General features: G+C 35.8%; 1 long non-coding RNA gene across 2 annotated transcripts in view; it reads left to right on the forward strand.

The window, feature by feature from the left end:
• LOC141490668 (uncharacterized) overlaps positions 1–16,221 on the forward strand; it is a 127,842-nt gene that overhangs the window by 20,562 nt on the left and 91,059 nt on the right. The gene's annotated exons all lie outside the window — the stretch shown is intronic.

Consider the following 16,221-nt stretch of genomic DNA (forward strand, 5'->3'; position numbering starts at 1 on the left):
TTTAAGGAGTTTCTCATTGCTCCTGGGATCCTACCTATATTTCTTATCAATCTTTCAAAATTCTTTCCCCCAGTGCTAGTATGAATATTAGATCATGATCAATTTTTTTTCTAACTCCAGCACAAATTTTAGAGTTCAGAGTAGGAGCGGTGAATGTCCTGTTCCCATGGAAGACCCATGAAATCAGTTGGTCTGATATTTCCAAGGCAACCACAGGCAGGTCTCAAAATTCAATAAATTGAGGAACATTTTTTGGGGGGTGAATTAATTAAATGTTTAACCAAATACAGCAGGATAATTTTTAAGTCGATAATTTTCTATGGTCCAAAAATAGTGTTATAAATATCCAAATGGCCCTTGGCAGAAAGAAGGTTCCCCACCCCTAACCTACAGATATAGTGAAATCCCCTGCTCAAGATTTCCATCCTTTCTATCCTAGCCATCAACTCTGTTTCCTCTGCCTCCTCCCTCTCCCTTCCCTTGTCACTTATGATCAATCTATGTAGTTTGAGTTTTGGCACTTCTAGACCCTTTTATTATCATTTCTTTTGAGATTTGTACTTTTTTCTACCACATGAATTTTGTTATTATAAATTTTTAGGGTTTTTTTTTTTTAGGTTTTTGCAAGGCAGATGGGGTTAAGTGGCTTGCCCAAGGCCATGCAGCTAGGTAATTATTAAGTGTCTAAGGCCAGATTTGAACCCAGGTACTCCTGACTCCAAGGCCGGTGCTTTATCCACTATGCCACCTAGCCGCCCCTAATTTTTAGTTCTTTAAAGTAATTCTTTAGTAGTTTCATCCAGTGACATTGAATAAATAAGTTTATTGTTATTATTTGTAACAGAGACAAACCAGAATCCTTTCCATTCAATTCAGGGGTGAAACAAGGATGACCATTTCTTTTTGCTGTAGTTCTAAAAATGCCAGCTTTAATAAAAAGACACAAAGAAGTTGAGAGAATATCCATAGATAAAGAAGAAATAGAATGATCACTTTTTTGCAGATATGTAATAAATAAAGGGTACACAAAGAACTCTAACAAACCCCATAAGGAATTGAAACAATAATTTCAACAAATATATATGTTATTATTTAAAATAAATATATATATTTATATAAATATAAAGTATATAAAATAAATATAAAACAGTCATCAGCATTTCTGTATTATATTAATAAAACCCAGTAAGAAGAGATGTCATTAAAAACATTATAAAGTATATAAAATATACAGGAGTTTATCTTTCAAGATATTGCACATGAACCCTACAAATACAACCATCAATAATTGTTTACAGAAATAAAGACAGGACTAAATAGCTGGAAAACTATTAATTGCTTTGGTATGGTATAAATGAGCCAATATAATGAAAATAATTATGATGTATTAATGACAATAATAGTAATTTACATTTATAAAGTCTTTAACATTTTTTTTTTTTAGGATTTTTGCAAGGCAAATGGGGTTAAGTGGCTTGCCCAAGGCCACACAGCTAGGTAATTATTAAGTGTCTGAGACTGGATTTGAACCCAGGTACTCCTGACTCCAGGGCCCGTGCTTTATCCACTACGCCACCTAGCCACCCCAGTCTTTAACATTTTCAAAGAGTTTTACATGCTTTTTTTTTCATTCAAATGTCAGAATGGAGAATCAGACACTACCAGAATTATTTTATAACATTTTACAGATAAGGAAACTGAGGCTCATTGAGAACTTATATTCCCAAGTTTATTTACCCCTTAGAAAGCAGGATTTGAATTTCTTCATTCTGTCTAGCAATATCCATTATGCTACACTACTTCTCTGATGTTAACTTAGGCAGATTTGGACTTACTATAGGGAAACTTTTTAATAACTAGAACTATTCAAAAATGAACCAGACTGCCTTATGAGGTAATAGATTTCTCATCATCAGATACCTTCTGGCTTAATAGCTAAATTGTTATGGTAGAAGGGAAATTCTTGTACAATTTTGCTTTGGACTGGATGTGCTTTGTTTGCATTTCTAACTCTGAGACTCTGGAGTTTCTTGAAGCAGGATGAATCAGCTTGGAAGCTTACTAGAGATGGCCTCCAACTTAATAATGCCCAATCCTGTGTCTTTCCTTTGTCCTGACTTTTTTTTTCTGATTCTTAATAGCTGGGGATAGTTTTGTTGGCTGTGGAAATGTTCTGCAGAATAAGGGCCAAGGATTTGTTTGAAGAACAATTTTAAAATGAAGTGGGATCATTTGATAGGACAATCAGAAACTGGGTGGCACAGGGCACAAAAGGCTGAACTTGGAGACAGGAAGACTTGAGTTCAAATTTGACTAATGCATTTACTAGCTAGTGACCCTAGGCAAGTCACTTAATCAGTGTACCTCAGTTTCCTTATCTGTAAAATAAGGATAATAAAAGCACTTAACTACTACTTTTGAGGATCAAAGGAAATAATACTTGTATCTATGTATTATATAGGATCACATATAACATTATACTATATTATCACATATAACATAATGTTATCTATTGTATATAGGGTCCATATTATACAACATTAATTATCTATGCTCATGTCTATGTTTCATATAATTATTATTTATATACAATGTTCAGAATGTTGATACATATTAGCTATTATAATCTAATTAGTAATAATAGTGCTTTGATTTTAGTTTGTCAGTTGATGATTGTTATCTTAAAATAACTTTTTCAATTCAATGAATGAAAAATACATTTTGTTTTATTGATGATTGGAATAATCTAATGAAAAATTAGTTTAGAAGTTTTTTTTTACTTTTGCTTGGCATTGTCTGCCACCTAGTGGCCTCTGTGGATCTAGCCCCAATAGACCATAGGAGTGGACCACAAGAATGTCAATGATGGACTCGCAGAATAAAAACTCAAAGGAATTAACTCACATTTCCCCCCCTTCCTCTAGGAATACAGCATGCACATTGTCACAGACAGATGATACCTATTCTGCTTTTAATTATTTATTGGGTGGATAGAAAGTGTGTCTTGTCTCCTTCCATTGTCCCCCACCCCCCCCCCCCCCATCTTCAGGTTTTTCTTAAGGAAATTAAAGTTCCTTTTGTCTTATAATGCACTTGGTAATGATGGATATTTCTAATATTTTTCAGAGACAAAAAGACATCTGTATTCATAGAGAGGACTAGACTCTCCTCCCTCTTATCTGTCAATACTTCACCCCTTTAACAATTCTGATAGACATCTGTGATGGCAGGACTAAGGAGTACTACTTAGAACAGGAAGATGAGGTTTCAAGACCCTCCTTTAACCCCTGGTGACTCTTAGGCTCTCAGCAATCCAAGACTTTTATTTTAGTTGGTTTTTTTTTTTTGGCAAGGCAGTAATGGCTTTAAGTGGCTTGCCCAGGGCCACACAGCTAAGTAATTACTAAGTGTCTGAGACCAGATTTGAACCCAGGTACTCCTGACTCCAGGGCTGATGCTCTATCCACTGTGCCACCTAGCCACCTCAATCCAAGACTCTTAAATAATGGCTAACACCAATGATGCTTCTGTATTATCCCATATAACAGGTCTCCCAGACTCTGAGGGGCTCAGATAAAATCTAATTTTTGTGAGATTTACTAGATGAGAAATTTCTTGGTGGTAGAGATGTATTCTATTGTGATATTTTCCCTTTGTCTATCATGAATGCTGAAGAAAAGATTGTCAAATGAACATGTAATGATCACAGAATTTGACATCTATAGGTCTGACTTCCAATTCCAAGTCTATCATGTACTAACTGTATGACTTTAGATAAATCACACAGCTTCTGGACTCAGTTTTCTTAACTCAACCAACCTACCTAAATGGTTGTGTTGCTCCAAATCACTACTATATGTAAAGTACTGAAGTCAGGTGGCACAGTAAGAAGAGTGTTGGGCTCAGGGTCAGGAAGACCTGAGTTCAAATGGGAGCTCTGATGCATACTAACTGTGTGACCCTGGGAAAAGTCACTAGACCTGTATCCCTAAAGTTCTTCATCTGTAAAATGATGCTAATAATAGCACCTGCCTGCCAGGGTTATTGGGGGGATAAAATGAAATGATATTTGTAAAGTATTTTGTAAACTTTAAAGTGCCATATCAATACTAGCTACTATTAAAATTTATTTTAAAATTATTTGAAGAATGAAATATTAACCATCAATTAAAATCATAAAAATAAATTATATTGTTATCATTATGAAAATAATTATTCCTGTTTCATTAAATACAATATTATACCATTGATCAATATTGTCAGTAATGAACATGACAAGAATAATGATAATTATAATACTAGGCAAAAGGATTTTATTATAATAAAACTGCTTGTCATCAAGCAATGGAAAAAGCCATTATTTGTATTTAGTTTTTTTGTCAATCAAAGATGCTCTCTAGTCTCTGCCATTTCAGGCAAATTCGTGTTTAAACCATTGATTCATTTTTTAAGTTCTCTAGGTTTGATGTATGTATTTAATCCCAAATTCATGACAAGTTAAAGTCTCTTAACTAGGAGACATGATGTAAAAGTGCTTGATCCCCTTGTAGATTGGCTGTTTTATCATTATCTCATGATATCATTATCTCACACCTTTAAAAATGATGGTTGTCTATTGCTTTTATACTTTTCAAATTCAAATAAGTTGCATTAAAATATTAGGGATGCATTTTATTTCGTCCGCTTCTATTGAACTCTCTCTTGTAATAAAGAGAAGTTGTTAAAAAAGAATAGAATGACTGTGGGGAACTGTTTTTGCAATATCCTAACCTGTGAAGTGATAATAATAATAACAATATATTATTATTATTATTATTATTGAGAGTTGTTAGGGGCACAGTGGATAGGGCACTGGCCCTGGAGTCAGGAGGACCTGAGTTCAAATGCGGCCTCAGACACTTAATAATTGCCCAGCTGTGTGACCTTGGGCAACCCCATTGCCCTAGGTTAAAAAAAAAGAGTTGTCCTTTGATATTGAAGATGACCATGTTGACCAAATTAATGGTCATGTGACTTCTACAATTATATTTATTGTAGTGAGGGATAGGCTATGCAAGACATCCTCCTAACTTGTCTTTTCCATACCCATGCCACCCCCATGGACTGATCTGATAGGAAACAGGACTATTGGTGATGGTCTGGATGTCTCAGCAGTCTCTTGGCTCAAATAATAATCATCAAAATGGTGGCAATAACAACACTCATAGCTAATATTTACATAGCACTTAAAAGTTTGCAAAGTCCTTTCTTTGAATGTCTTACCTCATTTGATCCTTACAACAGCCATGGGAAGCAAATGTTATTACTTCTATTTTCCAAAGGAGGAAACTGAGACTGTAAGAAGTGAGGTTGACTTGTCCAGAATCACAGAGTTGCTAATGACCTGAGGCTGAATTTGAACTCATGTCTTCCTGATTCTAAGTCCAGGGAAATTGTGCTTCATCTGTCCACTAGACTCAAGAGTGAGCAACACAATTAATCTGAGTGCTAGCATTGCCATCATTTTGATTATTATAATTATTTGACTATTGGGTTCATCTTACTTTGCATTGATTCCCAGGTTTCTTTGTATTTCTCACATTTCTCACCACTTAAAGGTAATTATATTATTATTATTTAATTTTTGCAAGGCAATGGGGTTAAGTGGCTTGCCCAAGGCCACACAGCTAGGTCATTATTAAGTGTCTGTGGCTGGATTTGAACCCAGGTACTCCTGACTCCAGGGCCCGTACTCTATCCACTACGCCACCTAGCCACCCCAGTAATCACATTCCATTGCATTCTTGTACTCTGATTTGTTCAACTACTTCCCAATAGATGACCACCCATTTGGTTTTCAGGTTTCATTATCCCCCCAAAAGGCTTTTATGAATATTTTAGGAAATATTAGAAATCTTATTTTTCTTTGACACTATTGGGGCACATTCCCAGTAGCAGCATCACTAGATGAAAGGATAACAATAGTTTCCTAACTTTTCTCACCAAATCAATATGTTTTTTGAAGAGGCCTGCTAAGGATATTGTACATGCAAAGTTACTTAAAAACAGAAACTGGATGATACTTGAAAATCTTTTGTAGTCCCTGGATTCTAATCAGAAAATATTTATAATATATATATACACATACATACATACATATATATATATATACATATATATAGACACAGAACAATATACACATTATATGTATGTAAAGATATATACACACAAATAAACATATATATTCACCACCTTCCACCAGTAGCATATGCTAAGGGACTTTCTTAAGTCTATCATGCTTTGGCATAGCCCATCCAGAAGGAGGCAACATTTTACTATTAAAAATTGTGCCTTGCAAAATAACTTTAACCAACACAGATTATTAATTTATTTTTTAAAATTATGTGTATTACTTAACAAAAGAACTCAAACCTGATTCATACAAACCCCTCAAAAACTCCCCAATAGACCAGTTTTACAGCAAAAATTCCTGGACGTTGAAGAAAAAAATAATCAAAGTATACGCAGGTTGACAATTATATATTGAGAGATACCGTATACAATACCCAAATAGCAAATGCTATTTTTAGAGCAAGGAATGTGATTAAAATATGAAATGAACATAGAATTTGGAGTTAAGGTAAGGAGAAAATAAATATTTTAGTTATCAATGAAGTCATTATACTACACACTTACATGAATATAATCCTTTGAAACTTATAAAATGTTTTATTTCATAATAACCCTGTGAAGCATCTGCTTTTGCCCCAGTCTTACAAATGAGGGAACCAGGCTTAAAATAATTCTAGCTAGCAAGCTAGATCTAAGGCAGGATTTGAACCCATAGCTTCTTGACTTCCAGCATTCAGTCCAATAGTTCATGCTATCTGTATCACTGATCACAGCTATGGTTTACACCCAAAGCTTCATATTTTCATTTACCTTGAAATATAATTTTGCTCAATCATATAGCTCATTTGTTTAAATAGCTTTGTTTATATTATCCAAATCATCATGTTTATATTTATTTATGTTATCTAATCATATAGCTTTGTTTATATTATCCAAATTCTATACAATTAGGATGACCATTTATGGGGAGAAAAAAATCTCAAAGAATGTGGGGGTTTTTGTGAGAAATTATTTCAGCTTCTCTTGACAAATAAGAAGCATCTCTCTTAAAAGTGGTTTCTAATTTAATACATAGAATTCTTGGTCATCACAGGTGTCTGTGACCCATTTGGTGGGAGGGTCTGGAAATAGTATTCTAGGTGTCTTCATAGATTGCTTGGTATGAATCTAATGGACTAATTTTATTTGTCTCTATGTTTGGGATTTTGTGTTTGTAACCACACAGGAAGGGTCCTAAATGTCCTTGTAGGCTTTAGCCATAGTTTCAGATTTCCAAGTCTGTTTATTGTTGTTTAATGGGACTCTCTTTCTCAACAAGTCTTTTAACTTTCTACTTGCTTATGTAGTTTTATAGAATGATTTTCAAATTTCTGGGTGAATTGATAGCAATTTCTCACTAGAAAAAACTAGATTTTCTGCTTTCTCCTTATATTTCATCTGTCTATAATGTTCATTCTTCATATTTCTAAACCCTTTTGTGTTTGGGAAGATCATCAGTATTTCAATATTCAGAATATCAGTCATAAAGCTACATGCCCCTTTTCAGAGTTTAAATTGAAGCTATCATGAAAGATTGATTCTGTGGACAGAGTCAAATAATAAGTTAACATTCCTGGTTTATATATGTGTGTGCTTGTATGCCTGTGTTTTAACAAAAACAGAAAAAAAGATCAAATTGTCTTTAGGCCTATGCCTACATATTCAGAACAAAGTGAAGAGATAACTAGATAATACAAGATGAAAATTGTTTTCTTCCAGTAAATCCATAAAAGTGATGCAGAGGTAGAGTTTCTGGGTTGAATTAATCTGATAACCATCTTGATTTCCTTTGAGTATATTGGCATAGCCTCAAGGAAAGCTTTTTGTCAGTACTAACTATGATAACTGAAACATAGAGGTGGTTAGATTAAAAGGGAGGGTAATAGCATCCTACATACCCTCCCAATATCATACTTCATTTAGATAACAATACATATTGAGCCATTAGCTTGATAAAGATTCATTTTCTCTAAACTCCTAGCTTCTTTATTTAAATTCCTTTGTTTCTTGCTTTATTTCCTCTCATTAATTTTCTTGTCCAAAAATGAAAGGAGATTGATCTGGGAGATGGGCTTTAATTCTCAGATTCCAGGCATTTATTTCCTGTCCATCCATGGTCTCATTAATCACTACTCCACTGGTGGTGGAGAGGACCAGATACGTGCTCTGTGAAATTAAATGAAAATTGGTGGGGTCTGAAGGAGAATGTAAAAAAGACAGGCAGGTGCACAGACCTGAAGATTCTGATAATGCATCAGTTGTATTTGAATCAGGAAAATCAAACTTAATAGTCACCATGGATTCCACATCTTCTATGTCCTAAGATTCATGAAAGATACCTTATCCTGGAAAATAGTACACATTGCCATTTAGCTTACCTCCATTTCTCTTGACTTTTTGTAATTGACAACTTAATTGAATAGCTAAATGGTGTTTTTTTTTTTCATTACATTGGGGAATACAGAAGTGACTAGTGATTTGATCTAATCAACATGATTGAGCAACAGTGGTATATCTAACTATATAGACAATTGACATGATGTGTGTATACATATATAAATATGGATATACATGTGTATCCAAAAGCTACTCACTACACAGTAGATGAGTGGTCAAAAGAGATGAACAAACAATTCTCAAAAGAAACATCAGAAACCAATAACAACCATCTGAAAGAATGTTTCAAATCACTAATAATTACAGAAATGCAAATCAAAACAACTTTTAGGGAGGCATAGCTAGGTGGCGCAGTGGATAGAGCACCAGCCCTGGAGTCAGGAGGACCTAAGTTCAAATCTGACCTCAGACACTTCATAATGACCTAGCTGTGTGGCCTTGGGCAAGCCATTTAGCCCCACTGCCTTGCAAAAACCTAAAAAACCAAAAACAACCCCCCCCAAAAAAACAACTTTAAGGTTTCACTGCAAACCCATCAAATTGATAAAGATAACAAAAGTTGGGAATAGTCAATGTTGTAGTGGTTGTGGGGAGGTGGATACACTAGTGCAAATTTAGGTGTAACAGGGAATCAGTGGAACCATTTTGGAAAGTAGTTAGGAATTATGTAAATAAAGAGCATAAAATCTCTATATCCTGTGACCCAGAGACTCTACTCTTAGACTCTAAGGTGATCATTGATAAGAGAGTCTCCATATGTGACAAAATATTTATTGTATCACTTTTTTGTGATAGCAAGGAATTGGAAACACAGTGGATACTCTTGGATTGGGGAATAGTTAAACAAATTATTGCATGAAGATAATGGAATATTATTGTGCTGTAAGAAATGATGAATGTGAGAGGTACCGGGGAAGATTTATACAACCAGATACAGAGTGAAGTAAGCAGAGCCAAGAAAACTCTAGACACAATGACCATAACAATGCAAATAGTAAGAATCACAAATCCATCACATTGAATGTTTCAAAATTATAAGAATGACCATGGTTCCAAAGAAGAGAAATGAGAAAACATCCCACTGCTTTGCCAAAGAGGAAGGTTATGAGTATAGCATGTTAATTATTTTCAGACTTTTTGTATGCTGATTGTCATATTTTTTTATTTAAAAATATTTGTTATGTGGGATAAATTGCTGGGAAGGTGAAGGGAAGGGATCAAAGGAGAAATTCTAGTGAAATAAAAATGAAAGATTATCAATAAAAATTTATTTAATGAAGCAAAAAAGTAAATTGGTTGTAAATGTCACAATTCATGAAAATTTGTGATGTCAAAAATAAATTATATAATAATAGCATTTCTATAATGCTTTAAAATTATATCTATATATGTGTATATAAATGTATGCATACATATATACATGCATTCATGCAAGCAAACTATCTCATTTGGTCCTCATGAAAAAGGAGGTAGGGGTATTATTGTCTTCATTTTATAGATGAGGAAGCTGGGGCTGGAAAAGGTGAAGCTGACTCTCATAGTATATGTCTTGAGGCCTGATTTGATTTCAGGTCTTTCTGATTCTAATTTCAGCATTCTATTCACTTTGTCACTGGACTACTCAGAGGACAATAACGTCAGTAGATGGGTCATGGTTTTGGTAGCTTTCCCTCATCTTTCCTATTTTACAGATGAATTTTGGGACAGATCCCAATGTGGCATGCTAAAAAAAAAAGATTAGGAGAGGGAGGAATCTGAGATGTTGGGAAAATATCTAAGGACATGTAGATGGGAGAAATAAAAACTAATAGATGAAAAAATATTATAGAGATGGATGATGCTAGACTTCTAGCAGTCTAATTGCTGGTCTAATTGTTACTCTTTCTACATGGACATAGCAACTCCATCTTCTTCCTTGTTTCAAATGTACAAATTCAACTAGCTGCTTTTCCAGTTTGTTTAGTGTTCCAGGGTTCCTTTAAGTTTCAAAGTTTTTCACAAGGAATCAAGAAGATCAAAATGGGGAAAACATTTAATAAGGAAAGATCCAAGGTCTTACAGAACATAAAATTCCCAGAGAGAAGAATGAGGGGAAATAGAAACACCAATAGGATAAGAATTTAGGGCAAAGGATATCACTGGGCTTCAATTGCTAGAGGACTCAATCATTGGAGTCTTAGCTTTGGTGGTCTTAAAGTTATCATAGCAGTAGGAGGAGATTGAGAAATCTGTGATGATTCTTTAGGGGCACTCACATTGAACTTGGCATACTCAGCTTTTCTAAGCTTATCATCATTAATCCTTCTAGGAAAAATGTGGGTCCTAGCCACCTTCACAAAAGGGCAGCTCATCCTTCCATACTGGTAATTGTTTTTTTCCCTCCTTCTGGCTTCAGAAACTGAGAACTTAACCAGGAACCAGTAAGAATCCAATCCTTATCTCTGATTTTGGGGAATGAATTTCTAACAGGTTGATAAAGATTGCTGAAGGAAGATGATTTCCAAAGAGTGTGACTTAGAAAACACTGAAACAGGGACACTTTGGTTTTAGGAAATAGGTAGGTAAGGGGGAATATATATGGGTGGCTTTACCATTTTGTAACATTTTGTTAGCATAGACTTTGAGAGCTTCCTCAGTTAATAGTATGAAGGATCCTATTCTTCTTCCATCATCCTCTCACAATTATTGGTATTGATGGGTAGATAGTTAAAGTGAGCGTTTATCAAGAGCATATTAAGCCCTAGGCACTGTCCTAAGTGCTGCAGATACAAACGGAGGCAAGATAATTTTTGACATCAACCAATTTACATTCTAATGGGGGAGGGGGTGATAGTGCTTGAGGGGTGAAATGCTGCAGAGTGGAATTGGAAGAAAAGCAAGGCAAAAATGAGCTTAAATATGGCTAGGGTTCTTCCTTAAATGTAGTCTTAGAGAGAGATTCAACAGTGGCCCTAGAAGTTTCCTGGGGTGGCAAGTATGAGAAAGATTCGAATTTGGATTTGAATTCTGATTCTGCTGCTAACTAACCTTGGGCAAATAACTACTTCTCTGGCTATAATTCCCTTGGCTAAATGAGTTTTCGGGGCTATTTTGTTCTCATTTTATGATGCTATGAATATATGGTATTAAACTCAAATAGAGATACATACTCTGGGACATTGCATTAACCTAGAAAACCACAAGAAACCATTGACTATATTGTATTTTTATTTATTTTGTGAAAACTTTCCCAGTTTTTATATATATATATATATATATATATATATATATATATATATACCAGTTTTATATATATATATATATATATATATATAATGTTTTTGCAAGGGAAATGGGGTTAAGTGGCTTGCCCAAGGCCACACAGCTAGGTAATTAAGTGTCTGAGACTGGATTTGAGCCCAGGTACTCCTGACTCCAGGGCTGGTGCTTTATCCACTACGCCACCTAGCCACCCCAATCCCAGCTATATTTTAATCTAATTTTTCCATACTGCAATATTTGGCATGCCCGTTCTGATTCAAAGGCTGTGAGTATGATATCTCTGCAAGCATGAATAATTTGTGAGAAAACTGGAGAAATCCACCAATGATTGAAAAGTTCAAAGAAATGGCAGCTGTAAAGGTGAGGATATTTGCCCTTTTCTTGTCCTGTGGCCTTGTTTTCACACTTATCAGTGCTATTCCCATCCACTACTACTTGGTTAGGTTTGGGCTAGATGTCTCTTGAGATGCCTTCTATTAAATCTGATAGTTCTTTCAATACACTAGGAAATAGTTAACCTGTTATCTGATGTCTTGGATTTATTGAAAACAGGAATTACTATTTTCTCCCTTACTTTGAGTTTGAACCCTCATAGCCCCCAAACCAATTTTATTCTATCCTTCCCAGCAGAGCAGAGTCATAACCAGCAATTTTGAGACCCACACCAACTAAAAATCAACATGCCGCTAAATCAATAAGGTGGAGGAGAAAGATTCCACCTTGCAGTTTTACTGGGGAGTCAGTTGGTACTCTCTGCTTCTTTAACGTTGGGGGTAGCTCCAGAGGTTTTAAGAGAAATACTTATATGTTTCTTTTCTTTTATATTCTATATCTTTGATGTAAAATTCTCCCTCATATCTCTGTCTCTGTCTTCTCTTTCTATGACTCTCTCTCTTTCTATCTGTCTCTCTCTGTCATCAACTTTCCATTTCTTGAGTATGAGAAAGAGTCAGAGTGAAATCTGAACCAAGAAATCTGAATCCTAGTAAGCTTAGAAGAGAATTGTCCATGAATTCAAGATAGAATTAGTCCTGGCATTTGGGAATTGGAGTATGGAATGGAGAAGCCCCGGGATACTGAACTGAGTGACCAACTAAGTTCAGAGGGAAACCACGTGAGGATACCAGAAGAGGAAAAAAATTGGAATTTTCTAGTAGTGGGTACTGGAGAAGAAAATGGCAAACCACTTCAGAATCTTTGCCAAGAAAACCCAGTTGGGATCAGGAAGAATTGAATGTGACTAAAAAACCCCAACTGATCAACAACAACACAGGAATGTAAACAGTTTAACAATTAAAAACAGTATTCCCATAAGTTGCTTTGCCCCTGTGATCCACCACGCATGCCTCATTATAGCAGTCTATTCTACATTTTGCCCACTCTGTCCAGTGATAGTATATCTGTGGGAGAGTGCATCTCAAATCCATGTGGAAAAGGTTTTGCAGCTATTATTTTTACTATGTCATGTTGGTAAATACCCTTAAGTTATTTGTGATATATATATATATATATATATATATATATATATATATATATATATATATAATATATATTTAAAATTTTATTTATTTAAGGTAATGGGATTAAGTGACTTGTCCGAGGTCACCCAGCTAGGCAATTATTAAGTGTCTGAGGCCAGATTTGAACTGAGGTTCTCCGACTTCAGGACCAGTGCGCTACCCATTATGCCACCTATCTGATATTTTTTTAAACATCCTACATACTTTTGTCTCTTTTGCTTTTTTGTAAGGCAACCAAAGTTGAGTGATTTGCCCAAGGCCATACAGCTAGATTTGAAACCAGGTCCTCCTGACTCCATGGCTGGTGTTTTGTCCCCTGAGCCATATATCTGCCCCCCAACTTTATTTTATTTTATTTGTTTGTTTTTGCAAAGCAATGGGGTTCAGTGAGTTGCCCAAGGTCACACAGCTAGGTAATTATTAAGAGTCTGAGGCCATATTTGAACTCAGGTAAAGTGTCTGAGGCCAGATTTGAACTCAGGTACTCCTGACTCCAGGGCTGGTGCTCTATTCACTGTGCCACCTGGCTGCACCCTTAAATTATGTGGAGCTACCAGCTGATCATCAAAAACTAAACTAAGTGGTAGGGGTCTGGAAGCCATGCATTTTTAGGAGTGTAGACTTATAGTGTATTTTTAAACCTGAAGTAGTTTCCACTGTGGGGACTTAACCCATGAGTGTGACTTGGAAAGTATTCCCCAGAGGAGAGTCTACTGAAATTTGGGTTAAAATATCTTAACATAACTACTTAGAATGTTTCATAACTTTATTAGTATTCTAGGTTCCTAGTTTTACTCTGGACCCTGTGGTTTATGATTCTCAGAAACAGAGTGAAATAAAACTTACTGGAAAGCTTGTTGGATGATCAGTAATTTTTATGCTGAGTTCTGGGATTTCAGTCTGTACAAACTGTACTGTCTGTATCTTTTTTCCAAAGGACAGATTCTATAAAAATATTACTTGTGAGGTTATTTTTAACTTATTATACCATAAGATAAGTTTAATTTAAAAAAATCTTGACTGTTCTTTTGATGCAGTGTTGTTTAATGAATAAAGCAAAAGGTTGAAAATTAGTCCATCTTAATTTCACTTGTGAATTTCATTTAACTTATCTGAACCTATATTATATTTGTGTATTTATTTCTTTATTCATATTTTGAAATATTGGGAGTTCCTCAGATAAGGGGAATAATGTAGTGGCATGTTAGGCAGTTAAGATTGATCCAATTGTTGTTTCATGCTGCACTAAGGTATGTACCTCTAACACACTGACCACTGTCTCTTGGTTGGATCAGCTATTGTTATAGAGAATATGTCAAATTGCCTCAACTGTTTACTTCTTTTTTTAATACTTTATTTTTTATTTAATATTCTCATTTTGTACAAATAATGTTTTTTATACATTAATAAAATATTCTTGTTTAAAAGTAAATGAAATATCCCCTCCCCCCATAAATATAGACTCACTTGAGCGATAAAGTAAAGGGGAGAGAAAAAACTAAAATAAAAAAAAATAATGGTAATAATTGTAGATATGGTGAGGTGGTGCAATGGACAGAGCACCAGCCCTGCAGCCAGGAGCACCGGAGCCCACATCTGGCCCCAACAATCACCTATCTGTGTGACATGCAAGGCACTCGAACCCCACTGCCCTGCAAAAACCAAACAAAAAAAAAAAAAAAAAGGAAAAAAAAAGACCCCAAACAAAATAAAACAGCAATAATAGTAGGGGTGGCTGGGTGGTGGACAGAGCACTGGCCCTTGAGCCAGGAGCGCCCGGGTCCAAATCCGGCCTCAGACACCCAACGACCACTCTGCTATGCGGCCACAGGCAGGCCACCCAGCCCCATTTGCCCTGCACCCCTCCAAAAACAACAACAATAAAAAATGTGCTTGAGTCTCTGTTCCAACACCAACAAATTTGTCGTGGGTGGATCACACTCTTTATGATAAGTCCATCACAAAAGTAACTTCCATATTTTTCCACTGTTGCCATTGCTGATCACAACTCCCTCCTTTCGTATTTCTCCACTACCATGTACTCTATTTTCTCTCTCCTTTCACTCTGACTCTGATGTAGAGTCACTGAGTGGCGCAGAAGACAGATTCCTGGTCCTGGGGCCAAGAAGCCCTGAGCCCCCACACCACCCCTTAGGCCCAGCACCCACCTGGCCCTATGGTCCTGGACAGGCCATCCAATCTCAGCCCCTTGCAAGAAGTAAAAAAGAAAATGTGTTATATCTGACCACTCTCCCCCCATGGTCCATCCTCTCCTTCTTTATTCACATCCCCAGCCCTTCCCCCTGCTGCCCCCCTTCTTACTCCAGATGCCTATACCCCATTGAGTATATATGCTGTTTCCTCTCCTAGCCACCTCTGATGAGAGCAGATTCCCTCATTCCCCCTTGCCTTCCCCCCTTCCATATCATTGCAATAGCTCATTGTAATAAAGAAAAAACTTATTATATGAGATATCTTGGCCTATTCCCCCTCTCCTTTTTCTTTCTCCCATTACATTTCCCTTTTTTTCTATTGACTCCATTTTTATACCATATTTAATCTTCAAATTCAGTTTTCTCCTGTGCTTCAACTATAAAAGCTCCCTCTACCTGCTCTATTAACTGAGAAGGTTCATATGAGTATTATCAGTGCCATTTTTCTATGCAGGAATACATGCAGTTCATCATCATTAAGTCCCTCATATTTTCCCCCTCTCCTTCAATCTCCATGCTTCACCTGAATCCTGTATCTGAAGATCAAACCTTCTGTTCAGCTCTGGCCATTCCAAAAAGAACATTTGAAATTCCCCTGGTTCACTGAAAGTCCATCCTTTTCCCTGGAAGAGGACATTCATTTTTGCTGGGTAGTTGATTCTTGGTTGCATTTTAAGCTC

The sequence above is a fragment of the Macrotis lagotis genome, chromosome 6 (assembly GCF_037893015.1).
Source record: "Macrotis lagotis isolate mMagLag1 chromosome 6, bilby.v1.9.chrom.fasta, whole genome shotgun sequence".
NCBI classification, from domain to species: Eukaryota; Metazoa; Chordata; class Mammalia; order Peramelemorphia; family Peramelidae; genus Macrotis; species Macrotis lagotis.